Below are 16500 nucleotides of genomic sequence, written 5' to 3' on the forward strand. Positions count from 1 at the left end.
GTAGATTGTCAAATCGATTATTCCTGACAATAAAAAGGAATTTTGTTCTGGAAAAAATGTGAACAAAATTAAAAATATATCTTAAATTGCTACATGTATTTAGTTTGATATTTGCATTGTGATAATAAATGTAATGGTATACATTTTATCACAATGCAAATATCAAATGTTTCGTTTCTCTCAATTTTTGTCTTGATGTGAGTTTTGTCTGTTTGTTTTTTTGTTTGTTTGTTGTTGTTTGTTTTTTTTGGGGGGGGGGGTATTTCGTTTTTGGGTGTTTTTTTATTTATTTGTTTGATTTCTTTTAATTTGTTTTTTTTTTCTTTGTGTTTTTTTCTTTTGTTGTGTGTGTGTTTGAGACTAGTTTGCTGTCATGTTTTTGTGTAACTTAAAAGTTAATATATTGGTTCAATATTTTATTTACATGACAAAAATGCCCGCCAGTGGGTGGTGGATTGGTAAATGATATGAAATCTTTAATTAGCATTGGGTTTCTACAAACCAATATTAAAAAGTCTCGTTTAACCAGAAGTTTTGTTTATTCAATGCTTCAAAGCTTCCGTAAAAAAAATAAAAAGTATATTTAAACGCGACTTGTTCAAAAAATTGTTCTGATCAGTGTATTGATTATTGAGATTTACATGTATGTTTGTACTTACAGTCATCTACGTACATGTAAAACAAAGTAGTTTTTTTTTTATTTATTATAATTCTGAATGTATTCAGGTTACCGTTATCCCTTAAATACATTAAAGCTATACACGCTATAATTTGCGTCAATTTTGAATAAAGGGGAAAATGTATGTGTTTGATTACTAATAAAAGTTACCTTTATTCTGTTAATTATAATGCTCAATTCGATCACGTAACAAATATATCAAATATTAAACAATGAAAAATATTTATTTTCCTGCCAGGAAAGTAATGCCTCCTCGTGAATATCAATCTATCACGTGATATCGACAGCTAAATTTAGCCTATCATACCAAAACTGGTGAAGGGTCAACATCTTATAATTGTGATAGTTTCACAAAGGAAAGGATATTTTCAGTAAAGCATAAATTTGTCAGATATACGAGTACAAACAAAAGAAAAAAATACAAGCCTGTGAGTACTTTAAAAAAATGACGTAGACCTGTGTTTTTCCCCTATGTGCTATTTATAGATCCTATAGGTGTTAATGCAGAAGTAAGGGTATCGTAAATGGCAAGCGTATTTTACTCATTATACATGTATGTATTTCAAATTAACAACTGTTAAGCATATTAAAAATCAAGTTGGATATTTAATTAGGCAAACAATAACGACCACCTAGTTCTCCGCGGACATGCGCAATGAGGTCGGTTTGCTCTTCCTTCATCAATATTCATGAAAAGGTATATTTTCCTGGCAGGAAAATAAACAATTAAAAATCTATATCTTTGTAACGAGATGGAATTCACCCTTGTAATTTACAGATTAAGGATAACTTTTATAAGTAGACAAACACATGCGTTTTCACTGTCATTCAAAATTGACGCAAATTATAGCGTGTATAGCTTTAAATTCAGTTCGGCAAGCCAGCAAAAAATAATGTACTGCTTGTTTTGCATTTTTAAAGATATTATATCAGCTAAAACGGAAGTAACCTAGGTTTTAAATACAGTTCTGTAGGGACCAGTTTTAGGGCCTTCATTTGGATTGCTGTAATTCTCTTTTTTTACCTAACCAGTGGTACCTAATGGCGTCATCCCTCTTTTATCTACCGCAAATATTATTTCGTAGTTTTTTTTTTATTTCTTTGCATCTGAATATATGAACAATTGAATTAAATCGGTACTGTAGCATTGCATGATTAAATGATCACAAAGAGAAGTAATTCAAAGTTAGATAAATAAAAACGAACTAATTTTGGAAATGAATAGGAAGGAATAAAGTGACCAGAGAAAAAAAAGCTTATGTCATTATTCTTTCACGACATAAAAACCGTCCCGAATTTTCTCAAAGAAAGTCGCTGACTTTCCCATTATCATTTGTTTAACGGTTAAACCTATAGAAACATCATTTTACCATGTCATTCATACTACACGAGCAACAAATGTAAGGAATATCAAATAGTTTAAATGATAAAATTTAGATAGGTAAGGAAATCAGCTCAGGGTAAATTTGCCCATTAACGCGTAAATAATGGATGTCGAATTGTTTAGACTCCGACAGGGTAACATTACATCAACTATATATAATACCAGTTAGTTATAAAACTTCAGAGAAAATATAAAAATAAGGAAATAAATTCTTTGTTACAGTTCTACATAGTGCACGTGGTGGCAATCCGAAGGATGGAGCACATATAATCATAAGTTTTCCTATAATGAATTACCGGTCAAATAAAACAAATGTTCAAATAAAATGGTTTTAATTTATTTGTGATCGAGTTTTAAACCGATGGATTTACACACAACAAGTATGTTTTCAATACATGTTACTGTGTATAGCAATTTGCACCTCGATAGACCCTGGTCACTCTAGGTGAACAACATCTGTTTGAATGGGGCCCCGCCTGTTTCCCAGTAACATTACGGTCATGAAATGGGTCTTAAAGGTAGCTCTGTACACCCCCAGTTTATTCCATTTTTCAGAAACATATACATATCAAATATTAGAAAGATGATAGTAATACTGTGGGTATTTTTAAAGAATTTTTTTTAAAGTTTTTTCGTGTTTTTGTAATTCTTTTTAAAAAGTTAACTATAAACAAATTGAAAGAATATTTTTGTAATATGTTGGATATTTTCTTTAGACACATAAAAATATAACACTTCATAACATTCACAAATTTTATTATAGCAATTGTTTTTAGTATTTCCCCCGTAACATAATTTTCATATCCTCTACTCTGTTGACAAATCATCTGAAAAAGCTGCTTGATGTTATAAGAAAATGTATTTTAATAAATAAGACCAAAAAAAATTAAATGAAAATCATCCAAAGAAACACACAATTTTTTTTTAGTTTATTTGGCATGAAAGTTCCTCAGGTAAGAGTTATCGTTCCTAAGTTCCAAGACCCAAACACCTTTGGGACTTTTCAATTGTTGGAATGCAGTAGCGTAGCTACATTGAAGCAATTTTACCATGTGCTAATTTTTTTTTTTCTATTTAAAAAAATACATTGTTATATTTTCAGTGCAAATCACCACAAAATTTTGCATTAGTGCCGGTATTTTCCCGAAGCATCCCGATCTTCTTGTTCATATACATGTAGTAGTATAGAACATCAGTCAATATTCATGTGGATTTAAGCATATAATAATTGAAATACTTTCACCGGTTTAGAATATCATTTTACAATATCTCACCAAAAAAACACGTTTTAGGAAATATTGGAAAGGTAAAAAAAATTAAAATCCCCAGAAAGATTCGAACACGACTTACAGGTCCATAATAAACCCTCTAACCTACTGCGCTACGCTGTACGATGAAAATGATGGGAAACAAACTATTTTTAAAATTATATTTGATTTTTTTTTTGTTTATAATACGAGACAACATGATGGTGTCCTACTTGTAAATAGTGATTTTTCCAATTATCAAATTAGATCTATTGGATTACACAAATTTATAAAAAGAGCGGTCCTCATGCAATTCGCCTCACTTTGAATCAGCCAGACTAGAATTACATGCTTCCAGATTTACTTTTTTGCGTACTGGCTCAAAAAGTGGTGTACAGCGCCACCTTTAACAAACATTGGGGCATTTGGCTGGTGATGTAAACGTGAATACACTGGCTAGAACTAGTTTGATGTAAGTAACAAACTGAGTGGTTAGAATGGATAGAAATTATAATTCATTAAAATAAAAATCAAACATAGGCACTCGAATCTTTTCATACATCTCTTACATATGTTTACATGGAAAACCTTTTTCTAGAACAAACAAGTACTGTTATATTACTATAGATCGATTTTAACGTAATGTTTTCATAATCAGCCGTGATTATGCTCTCGTCGCCTACGAGTTGATTGTTAAATAAGACGATTTGGAAAATAAGCCCCACAATGTTACCAAAACTTAAAATGTTAATAAGCTGCGGCTTTTTTCAAGGTTTTAGGGTGTATGTAATGTTGTGTCACATATGATATCTAAAATCTAAAAAAAAAAAAAAAAAAAAAAAAAAAAAAAAAACATTCAGAGATAGATGTAGCAAAAACGTTATGCTGCATTTTTTTGTTTTTACATGTATTTAATTTTTAAAAAGTGCTTTATCAAACGCTGCTATTTTCTCTGTAAAATAAGCATTATCATGTCTTTCTCATTGACTTTGAGCTCCTGCATGTACATTTAAAGCCAAAAAAATATACAAATGCAGCCTCAACGTAGCAACGTTTGTTAACATTTATTAAAATGCATGTATAGTACATGTATGTTTGTAGTGTTGAAATTAGTTCTAAGAGAATTCATTTTTCTTTACTTTTATCATATCTATATATTTTATTTTACAGAATTCTCTTCTCTTTTAATTTTTCTATTGCTTGTATACATTATATCAAAATACGATGTGTATATTGCCCTTTGACTAGTACTCTCTGTGCAATTACTTTGTTCTCATTTTCCTTTTTTATAAAATTGATACGTCTGTCTGCTTACAATGCTTTATATAACTTATATTATCGTACATGTATACGTTACATTATGTATCCTATTATTCCAATTGTCGACGCTCATGTCTCACTACTAGAAGTAGGTGTGTTGTCTTTGAGAAGTGAACCAATCATCGCATTTATTTAATTCTAAAACTGTATTAAAACACGAATGAAGGTTTTTTTTTTTTCATATATAATATTAACCGCTAACGCTACTTTTATGACATTAAGTCACAAAGCAGTCGATAATTCAACACATTCAAATTATCTAGGTATCTCTAAAATTCTTGACAGAACGAAGGAGAAATCATGGCCATTGTTTTACCACGAAATCTTTCCGGAAAATTGTTCGCAGAAGTTGAATTTCAAGATATTAATCCATGCGCAAGCTTTCCATATATGTCCAAAGGTTTCCGGTCCGGTCGGTACCGTCAAGAGCAGAAAGATAGTATCGCCCGAGTCTTTCCGGGACAGGCTGGAGGCATGTGCAACTATCGACTTTGGCCAGACAATGACTCTAAGATGGACTAGTATGAGGGATTTACAGTGACTCAGGACTCCCTAAAAAGGAACTTTGAGCGTGTAATACAGCCCAAGCTTGAGGTTACCTGCCAAATAAAAATGATTATGAATGATAAGTACAATCGATTTAACGTGTAATATGTATAAATATTTCTACGGTTTTTGCACGAACATGTATGAATTAATTAATTCTAATTTTGTGTTTCATTATTTGTCGAATGAGGATTTTTTGTTTGAATTTTCTTTTTCTTTATTCATTCTTTATGAGATTTGTACATTGTCGATAGTATGATCCTTGACAAATAAATGGAGAATTTTAAGTTAAATGATTTGCATTGAAATCATAAATCATAATTTAACAAATTATTAATGATAATATTACTAAAATGTCTGTTTTGAATGGTTAAGTAAATTAAACTAGTTTGATTAATAGCATTATGACAAATATTTTAAAATTGTATTCACATTTATTTTTTTTCCTGTTATACTTTTCTCCACTTTTTCATCACTTCATATTACTTGATATACATTTTTTATAAAAAGACTTATTAAATCAAATTAAATTAGGTTGATAATTGCAATGACAGAGGATATGAGAGTATAATTTATTTTGTTAATAATGCTTTCAAACTTCTTCCAATTTTGTCACTGGTTCAATCTTTCTGTTTCATATGGTGCATTTAAAAAATGAAGTTTATTTTTGTGTTGTACTTGATTAATTCTTAATTTCAATAAATATGTATCCATTTTAATGTGCTTTTTTATTTTTAATTGATTTCGACAACGAGAAATATAAACTAGTACTTTACTTAATGTTTTGTATTATATATATATATATATATATATATATATATATATATATATATATATATATATATATATATATATATATATATATATATATATATATATATATAAAATCCAAAAAGAGTGAAAGGTGATATCACACAGTATAGATAATCAAAAAAAGAAAATATACTGATGTACGTTCACCTGAAGAAGGATGTAAATCCAGAAAGCGCTAGTGAATAGAAACTTTGGAACTCTTCATCATTTTCTTTTTCCTTTTTTTGATTATATATATATATATATATATAGAAAGAGGAGAGAGAGAGCTTATAGTTAATTCATAGATCTAAAAAACAGCAGTAGAAACTGACAAGACTGAAATTAACACGCCCTGATTATCGATTTCGTCGCGAAACCTGCAGCGACCTAAGAAAAACCAGAGATTGCACGGAGTAATCATGATGATCACGATGATGTCAGCCTCTACCTCCCATAGGAGATGATTTTGCCGTTTCTTTTAGTTAACGTGATTATAATTAACAGTAATTCTGCGAATTTTTATTACATTTTACGATTAATTTATTATATTAATTTGTCCAAAAAAAAAGATGTAAATATAAACAAAAAAATCTGTTTGGATAATTTATGCGGGTTATGAAGGTATCGATCTTTGCATAACGCGGGTTATGTATTGTTTTCTGCAATGTTGCCTACTTCATATGAATTGACATCGAAACAAAGCGTTCTTGAGAAAACTACAATTTGCAATTGCAATTACAATTTACAGTTTGTCAAGGTACATAAATTATTTATAGTTCAATTCTGACTCTTATAACAAGTGTAGATCAAAACCGCAATATCACAGACCTCTCTTGTAATCGATTCGAGGCCAAATTTAACTTCTTCTGTTTCTCTGTCCGTTTTGTTCCGTAAAGGAAATTAGAATAGATTGCTTCTGTAATATCCGAGGAAAATCATTGTGCTCTTGAATGTGAGTCTGCGACTGGATTTCATCTGAAACTTACTAAGTAGAGTCTAACTCAGTTTCAATTGATTTGTTTTCAAAGTTCCAACTGTTCTTGTAATTCAACGGAAGTGGTGTTAAATTAGGGTTATAAAGTCATATTTCCTTTTGTAGATATAAGAGAATACACGTAATAACGTTCCATGAATTTGTAAAATTTAAGCAATCCACGAAAAGTGGCCCCAGAAATTTGAATGATTCCACAGTAATCTATAAATATTAAACAAATGCTTGTGCATACATTCGTGGGATATTAATTCGTGGGCAATTGTTACCCGCGAAAGTCAGAAACATTGGTCCTTCACGACCATGGTGATTCCATAGTGGTAATATTTTGTTCCTTAAAGATGTTTACTGACCAAGTTATACTGAATCCAAGAAAAACAAGCTGGCAATTATGATCAAAGTACTGAAGTAATGACGGGAGTTGATTTTATCGATTATCAATTATTTTAAAATCAACTTATCTTCCATGGCAATTAGTTTTTAGTCTGTATTTGAACTTACGCACTTTTTTATTATATGAATTTCAGACTTTTCCGACAAGAATTTCGAGAAACCCCATATGAATCATGTTGTGAAATATTTAAAGATAGATTTCAAACTATGTATAAGTAATCAAAGCAATTCTAAAACTTTTATGGATTCAAGCACTTTTGATATCGAAATCTAGTCTCGTTCAACCAGACGCTCGGCTGTCTTCGTTACTCTCCGACAAGCAAGAGAGCCTTTCTGCTTGTCGGAGATTTACGGGGACAGCCGAGCGTTTGGTTGAACGAGGCTATATTAAACTCCGACGTTGTAATACATGAGACTATAAAAATATCTAAGTTGTTCGTATTATATAAAATCTGACTATTTCAAAGTGTTTATTGATAAGTTTCCTTGAAAAAACAATGCTTCAGCATACATTACTTTGAATTTTTCTATTATTTTCAAGAACTAAGTCTTGTCAGCGGTGATGATTTGTGCTTAGGTCCAAACACTGTTTCACCTTAGGTTTGCCAGAGTAACTGCATAGGAGAGTTGATTAAAATCAACTCCCAAAAATGACACAAATTTGCTTTAAACAGTGGATGTAATTATTTTTGAGAATCTGTGTCCGATCCTTTTGGCATTTGATAGTTAATAAAACATGTTCAACTCATTATTTTGCCTTTTCTTTCTTTGTCTTAACTATTTGTGTTTGTATCGTTTTCTGGGAGGTTGAATACAGAAAAGAACGTAGGCGTAATTACTCATAACCTTTTAAAGATCATTTATGATAACAGTTTTAAATGTTGATATTTAAATTGTGTGAATAATAAAAGATTTTTTTAATTTAAAATGGTTGGTTTGAATAAAGGTTATCTAAAAGGACTGTTATAAACTGGTACCCACTCGCTTTTCATGAAAAACAAATTTAAATGGATAACGCTTAACCGCGCCTCTTGGCACTTAAAAATTAGGGGGTTTGAGGTTAAATCGGTTCTTTCTTTATATCTTAGACTCGCACATTATGCCGCGTTTAAATGAAGCCCAGCGCAACACTGCTGTTGGTAGATAGAAACAGATGAATCTCAGACAGCTGTAGTTGGAGTTTTTTTATGTAAGTCATAGTAACATTTCACGCCTAGGTTTCGACAGCATGGGTGAACCCGTGACCTTCCAAGGTCAGACCTTCCAAGGGTCACCACTGATGCGCAAGACCGCTCCATTAAGTTACAGTCTTTGCTCGAACGATTCAGAATAGCAACCTCAACCGCTTTGTTCATTCCTGGAAAGCGAGGATCTCCGTTCAAACGGTCAGAGACCGACTACGAGATGCTGGTATCCGAGCAAGAAGTCCTGTAAGAGCTTTGTTTTAAATTGACAACATTGGTAAAACTCCCTCTTTTGATAAGAAGCGAATTATCCAAAGCTATCATTGTATTGTACTGTTTATTGGTCAACAGCTGTACAGCTCATACACATATAAATGACAGTTAATACATACATGTTAATATACATACAAACAGGTCACTTGAAAAAAGAAGCAAATTTATGCATAGAGTTTTCTGATAACAAAAGCATTCTTAACATATCTACCTAAGTTGCACAAAACTTTTACATTTTGTGTTGACAATAGTTGAATTAATTTAAATACAGAATATAATTGAGAAATAAAGTACGAGTTTTCGTGAATGTTGCAGAATAACCTCCGAGGTCGATAAATGTTGTTTGAAATATAAAAGCCTCGGCTAACGCCTCGGCTTTTATTTTTCAAAACAACATTTATCGACCTCGGGGGTTATCCTGCAACATTCACGATATCAAGAACTTTATTTCTATTCTACTAACAGCCCAGTATTTCTACAGATCGTTTCTATATAGAGAGACTCACAGGAACTGTGATATAGACTATAGCAATTAAGCAATTATCTCACCTGGTCAGATTCCCGTTTCGCACACATTTTTTCGATACCTAGTTCTCAAATGTGTGCAAAACGGGAACAAACCACCTTCCGGTGTTGTATAGCAGTTTTTCCCCCATAGTAGCTTTTCCCCCCGGGAAACCTACTATATAGTAGCCTTTCCCCCCGGGGGGAAAAGCTACTATAAAGTACCTTTTCCCCCATAGTAGGGTTTCTCCCTCACGTTTTTGGTTCAGATTTGATAAAAAATATTTATGGAAATCCAGTAAGGATTAAAATCAATGTTTCTACACTCCCAGGTTGCATACATGTACATATCTGCATTCATCTGTACAGGTTAAATTTCGTTTTGCCGATTTATTATTTTTATAGATAATGCTGAAAGTTGAACATGTGTGTAATGGAATTACACATAGAACTAAATTTAGGTAATTTATTGAAAAAAAGTTTTACAAGTTATACACTTATATATGCATAATTCTGTGTTCTGAAATTGTATTAAACGAGAATGTTTTAAGAATTTGTTGATAAATCTATCAGACTGTTTGTCTGTTTGTGAGAATTTCATCCAGGCTAAACCTCTGTTTTAGAGAAATTTTGTTTCCGATGTTTCAGAGCCCGATTTTTTAAATCCTATTATAATAATTATAGTGCATATTCTTTAGGATCCAATGTCTCATAAACTAGTGATGACCATATCACCATATTTTTATAGTGGCAGTGGTTTACCACTTGAAGATGACTCTGAAAATTTCAGTCCTCAGGGTAGGGGCCCTTGATGTTTCAGGGCCCTATGTTCAAAACCCCATTATTATGATTGAATAGTGTTCTATAAGTGGGGACCCGAATCTCAAATTCTAGAGATGACCAATTAACCATATTTTCACAGTGGTATACCACTAGTAGATGACACCAAAAATTTAAGCCCCATGCAGGGTAGGAGCCTTTTTTTTTGTTTTCGAGCCCGATGTTTGAAATCCAGTTATAAAGAATATGTATTTTTTAGGGCCCCATATCTCAAAAACTCTAGATAACCACATGCACATATTTTTACGGTCATTTAAAAGTAAAAACATCATTTAAAAATACACAATCACTCATAAAATGTTTACATCATAATATCTCGCGTTTCGTAGAAATGTGCTTAAAAATATGAATATGCGTAATTTTAAAACGAAATGGTAAACACTTACTTTACACATGCTTTTAATACATAATTAAAATACCCTTTACCCATGATTTAGAACCCCATCAATCAAAGTAAAACTAAAACATTTCAGTTTCTCATTATATCATTGCACCCTGTCTCCCGTTTGATATTTAGAAGAAGAAATATATAACTGTTTTTAAGATCGTCAATTCTAACGGTATTAATTTAAATTTGATAGCCTTTTGGACGAAGGGAGTAATACATTTCCACTTTTTATTCCCTTCCTCTACAAAATTAAGTCAAGATTGGTCAGTTAGTTCCCTTGGAGAAGCTTGTATATTGATGGTAATACATTGGAAAATCAAATTTCCAAACCGGCGTATTTTCACTCAAATGTGTTCTTACGTGTTCATAACGTCGAAGTCAAAACTGTAGATAAGCATCGATTAGATGAAAAAGATTCCAAGTATTCCGAAATCCGTGTAAAAGTTGTTCCAAAAAGGGGTGAGAACAGGTAATATAAACGATGATGACACATGCATGTTATGAAGGCGCATCCCTTAGTTCATATTTGGAGTTGAAAAAAATAAATGCCATGGTTATCCTTTTTCGTGAGAAATTAATATCATATCAGTTATTGCAAATTATTGTCACGAATGGTCCGCGATTAACATGGCCGGAAAGTAAAAATGGGGGAAAATCCACTATATAGTAGGTTTTCCGTGGGGGTAATCTGGCTATAAAAAGGGGGAAAGCCCACTATATAGTCAGCTTTCCGTGGGAGAAAAACTGCTATATAGCCATTTTTCCGGGGGGAAGAACTGCTATATAGCCATTTTTCCGGGGGAAAGATGGCTAGGGGGAAAGGCACTATATAACACCGGCAGGGAGATTTTAATAAAAGTTCTGAACTAGAAAACGAACACACCTTGATATCTGCAGCTCTTATTAAAGGGCATCATTTGAAAAACTGCCAATACAACAATTGACTAGTTTCCATTTTTCCAGGCAACATTGCTTTTTGTTAATTTTCAGAGTGTTTTGATTATTTTTAACGATTTTGATATTTTAAAAAAATGATATGTACCGTATACAAAATTATTCAAAATTACTATATTTCAAAGCAATTTTGACACCACAGATCTAGAGGAAATCGATTTTTTAAAAGCCATTGTTTTCATCAGTCAGTTGCTGCTCTATGAAAATTAAAATTATAAAATGTACCCCTTTTCAAAGTTTGTGGCATAAAGGAATGAAAAAAATGACAATAACAAACCGTGAACCATCTTAAAATTCCATAAAACGAATTAATACAAATTCAAAGCAGAGCAACACGGACCTCCAAATGGATAGAGGTAGGATCAGGTGCCTAGGAGGAGTGAGCATCCTCATTGTTTATAACAATTTATAACATAAATTCATAAAATGATTAATAAGTAATAGAAAGTGTTATTTCATGTACCCTCTTCTTTCTTTCTGTATTTGTCTACGTAATGGATATTGTTTCACCAAGCCTCCTTGTGCTGCAGCAGGTAATTGAGAAGAAATTTCTTTATTAGTCTCCTACCGGTTTTCATCGGAGGGGGCTATAGCTTTCCTCTGCGTCCCTCAGTCTGTCCGCCTGTCTGTCTGTCCGTCCGTCTGTCTGTCCCACTTCAGTTTACCACACTTTTTTTCTTAATGCGTTTGAGGAACAATATGAAATTTGCTGAATAGCTTCAAAATGTCAAACTACAGATCAAGTTTACACTTTTGGAGCGTCTGGTTGACATATTTTTGAGAAAATAAATTTTTCATATTCCAATTTTTTAATGTTCGGGTTCGATATTCTGCATAACAGTGCATTGTTTTCACAAATTTCTACCAGCAAATAACTCAACAAATGACACTCAAATTTTGGTTGTCAATTAAAAAAGCCTTACTGAAGCATTATTAACATTAAAATATAAAAAATAATTTTTGACTAAAATCGTGACCATGCCCCTTTAAAAGAGATTTTTGCATTTTACCCTACGCCTTTCCCCGGATAGGTAGGCTAGCGTTCCCGTACGCAAGGATGAGGGTGATTTTTTGTGCTTTTGATGGTGGTTTTGAGAGAGATTTTTGATCGGGAGTTTTGATAGTGACATTTTTTCTATACTCGGCAGGAATTTGCAATAGTTATCATTATTTTATTTTTTTTATTTTTTTTTTTTTTGGTTATTTTCTATAAAGCCGTAAATAAATAAAGTTGTTTGTTGAAACTGGTGGTTTTCATTACGGTGTGTATTAAAGTGTCAAAGGTGAAATATATATTTTTAAACTTAAAAGTAAGACCAAGCAGAATATCAAAGCACAAAGTACCTGGGAAATAAATTACAACAACATAGGGAACGGTAAACATATTACAGAGTGTGATTCTGACCTAACCCGTCCTTTTACAAATGCTTGAGCTTTCACTTTTAGCATTTTGTAAAAATCACAAATAATTGCATGTGTTTGTATTTTTATTTTTTATTAATGATGACCTTGAAGTATGTTCCTTTCTGTCAGAGTTTTAAACAGTTAAATGAGTGCTTTGGTTTTTGTATTTCCTTCCACCTAATAATATTGTTTATATTATGATATTGGCTATGGGATTAAGTCTACACTAATTAGACAAATCTTGCACACAGGGTACATGTTTCAGTGTTTCACAACACATATCCTGTCCGCATTTATAAATTATTAAAAGAATTAAAAGGTCATAACTCAATAGACTGGGGTATGAGACCGTCTAATTGTAAATAAATATGTTTATGTCGTCTGGGGTTTATGATAAGAAGGAATTGTACAAACGTTTTCTAGATATAATACTTCAGTTTCTCCAGCACTCATTCCCGATACATTGTGTTTAGACGGAGGCTGTTTAACAGCCTCCGTATAGTGTGATTGTCTTGCCCGTGACGTCAAATAATAAGGATTCCTTAAGCACCATCTAGCGGTGGACGAAATAATGAATAATTATGAGATTCAATGAATAAACATGATGTGCCTCTTTGTCTCTGTCGTATATCGTTCGCATATTATGAATTAATTTCCCGCTGAGACGTATTTCTCTTTACAGCTGCCCCCTCACCCCCCCCCCCCCCCCTCCGGGCAAGTGATTTGGGAAGTCGGTGTATTTTACAAGCTGATAAGAGTGTCGCGCGTGAAAAAAAATAGATATAATTGACAAAAAATCTTTAATGTGATGCAAACAATAGCCATAATAAATATCATTAAAACTGGTACCATAAAACTGAACTTGAGTTCTCTGCAAATTCAAAATAATCAGAAAAATTAAGTTCATGTGTTTATTGTAGCCATAGTCTTAACGAGAGAGAGAGAGAGAGAGAGAGAGAGAGAGAGAGAGAGAGAGAGAGAGAGAGAGAGAGAGAGAGAGAGAGAGAGAGAGAGAGAGAGATTTCTGTTGAGAAAAAAAGTATACGAATTAAACTTCACAAACACAGTATATCAGTCTTTAAATCAAACATCACAATCAGTGTATAATACGTCATTGTTAAGTATGCTTCCTTTCTCTTTACTTGAAATCAAACATCACAAACAGCGTAGAATTTTCTCTTTGCTAGAAATCAAAACATCACAAAAAGTGTAGAATACTTCATTGATAGGCATGCTTCCTTTCTCTTTACTTAAAATCAAACATCAGAAACAGTGTAGAATACTTTATTGTTAGGCATACTTATGTTCTCGTTACTTGAAATGAAAACTATTAAAACGAAACTTTTTTCCCTTATCTTGGAAGGAACACGTGGTGCACCTCGCGCGTTGATTTGATTAACATTCTCTCTCTCTCATAATGATCATAATAAGAGAATATCTGGCGGATTGACGACACTCATTATCAAGAAACCCTTTCTGCAAGATAGAAAAGGAGGGGGGTGTTGTACAGTTAGACAAAGTAGTTTGCAATTTAGAGGTTATCTTTTGTCTTGAACAGGTGTAGAAACCTCTAGGATATGCCGTTTTCTACCTTGGGTTTGCAAATCACTATACACAGGAAATAATATCGACTTAAACTAAATATACCCAAGAAAAGAAATGTGTACATGAATAATTTGCATTGTATTTTTTGAGTTCGAGTTGTATGCATTTAATAACATGAACAGTTTCCCATGTTGTTTTGTGATGCAAAATAAATTCCTCTTTCCTTTTTTTTGTAAAAAATAAACACCTTTAAGAAGTAATATAACAAGCTTATAAGGTTAAAATAAGAGAACAACACTAGTTATTTTAATAATATCTACCTAACTCTGATGTCAACCTGAAAAATATCCTCGCGACCTTAAATTGCCATAATACTAAACCGCTTCGCGAATATTCTAACATGATAAGCGGTAAGTGCGCTGTTTTTCCTTAAATAAAAAAAAATCATATAAATTTTCATTAGTTTAATTTCCTCCGAAATGATGCCTCCGTCTATCAGTACTTTCAGTACTTTGATTCTTTTTCAAATGAGAACTACTCACCAATATAAAAAAAAATTTGATTCAAGTTACTACTAGACATTTGCGTGCAGGATAACAAAAAAATTATGTTTTCTTACCGGAAATTGTACCCTATTATATGATATTTATAAAATAATTTATTATCCACGATACAATTTCTCGTGGGTGGTAATAAAATATTTAATTTTCTTTACTATAATGAATACTATTTCAGCGCAGAGAAATTATATTATCTTTTTTTTAAAAATTAACGTCAGGCGGTGTGCCACCCCACCTCCTTAAGAAAAAAAACACCAAATGGATTTTAACTTTATTTGTAGTTGTATTTGATTGTATGAAGATAAGATCAAATGAGTTCTAGATTTCTTTTCTCATTTATTTATCATCTATGCCCATATACCCATGAATTCTAATAGTTTTCTTTTGAAGAAAAAAAAATATCCAGACATCAAGCGTCTCATTCAAATCAATCCCATTGATATCAAGATTCATTGTGTACATGTATCAACTACCATCGTCGCTATTAATCCGACAGAGAAACGTCTTAGACGTATAATCGATAATTCATTTTACAAACAAAATATACTACGCGTTGCCCGAAATTGGGGGCGAGTTGTGTTTGGTTGTACTGAGGGCGAATAGTTTTTGGGACGAATTGTCTTTGGTTGTACTGTGGGCGAATTGTCTTTGGTTGTACTGTATGCGAATTGTTTTAGGGTGGGGGGGGGGGGGCGAGTTGTCTTTGGTTAGAGTGTGGGCGACTTGTTTTGGGGGGGGGGCGAGTTGTCCTGATTCCTACCAGTGTCATATAACTTAAAGTTAAACAGGTCGAGACCACTAGATTTGGTGACGTTGACATAAATTTGCCTACAAAATTAGCTATCCGTTTACTTTTATAGACAAACCAATCAGGTGAATGAGTTGCAAGGCATTGTTGGCTACTACAAGTTTCAGTGTATACAAAGCGTATTGAAATTATTTTTTCAGAATTAATGAAATAAATATGGATAATTATATCTTTTATTTCTATGCTCACATTTGGAAAATATTGCCTATGAGGCTATACATCAACCTATTTAAATATCCCATTGTCAAACTTCGAAAGAGAGGCTCGTCCTATTATATTGGAAGCAGTGAGTACGCTTTGCTACCCCAGGTTTGGGACAACATAAGTAGAATTTTGAAATTTTATTCGGGGACACTTATCAAAATGCTTTGTGTACAACAAACCACATGATACAAAACTTGTACTTTTGTATTTGCATGTATATTTGTGCATTTCTACTGTCGTGACTATTTACGTATGTTGAAAATGTACAATTACCTCAATTTATTTATCATTATGATCCACAATAATTACGTCACCAATAATCAATAATGCAGTTTTTCCTTATTAAAATTTGCTTCTACTTGTATGCGTTTGTATGCCAGTCAATTGATACTGATCGATTTATGAAGCAAAAATTGGTAAATTCAAACAGCAGTATTTTTCAATGTGAGAATGGAACAAATTCTATAATATGTAATCTTTC

The 16500-nt window shown here is 32.4% G+C and overlaps 1 protein-coding gene across 1 annotated transcript in view; it reads right to left on the reverse strand.

The window, feature by feature from the left end:
* Positions 1-16500, reverse strand: part of LOC105330818 (uncharacterized) — a 480842-nt gene that overhangs the window by 171480 nt on the left and 292862 nt on the right. The gene's annotated exons all lie outside the window — the stretch shown is intronic.

Source organism: Magallana gigas, chromosome 10, assembly GCF_963853765.1.
Source record: "Magallana gigas chromosome 10, xbMagGiga1.1, whole genome shotgun sequence".
NCBI classification, from domain to species: Eukaryota; Metazoa; Mollusca; class Bivalvia; order Ostreida; family Ostreidae; genus Magallana; species Magallana gigas.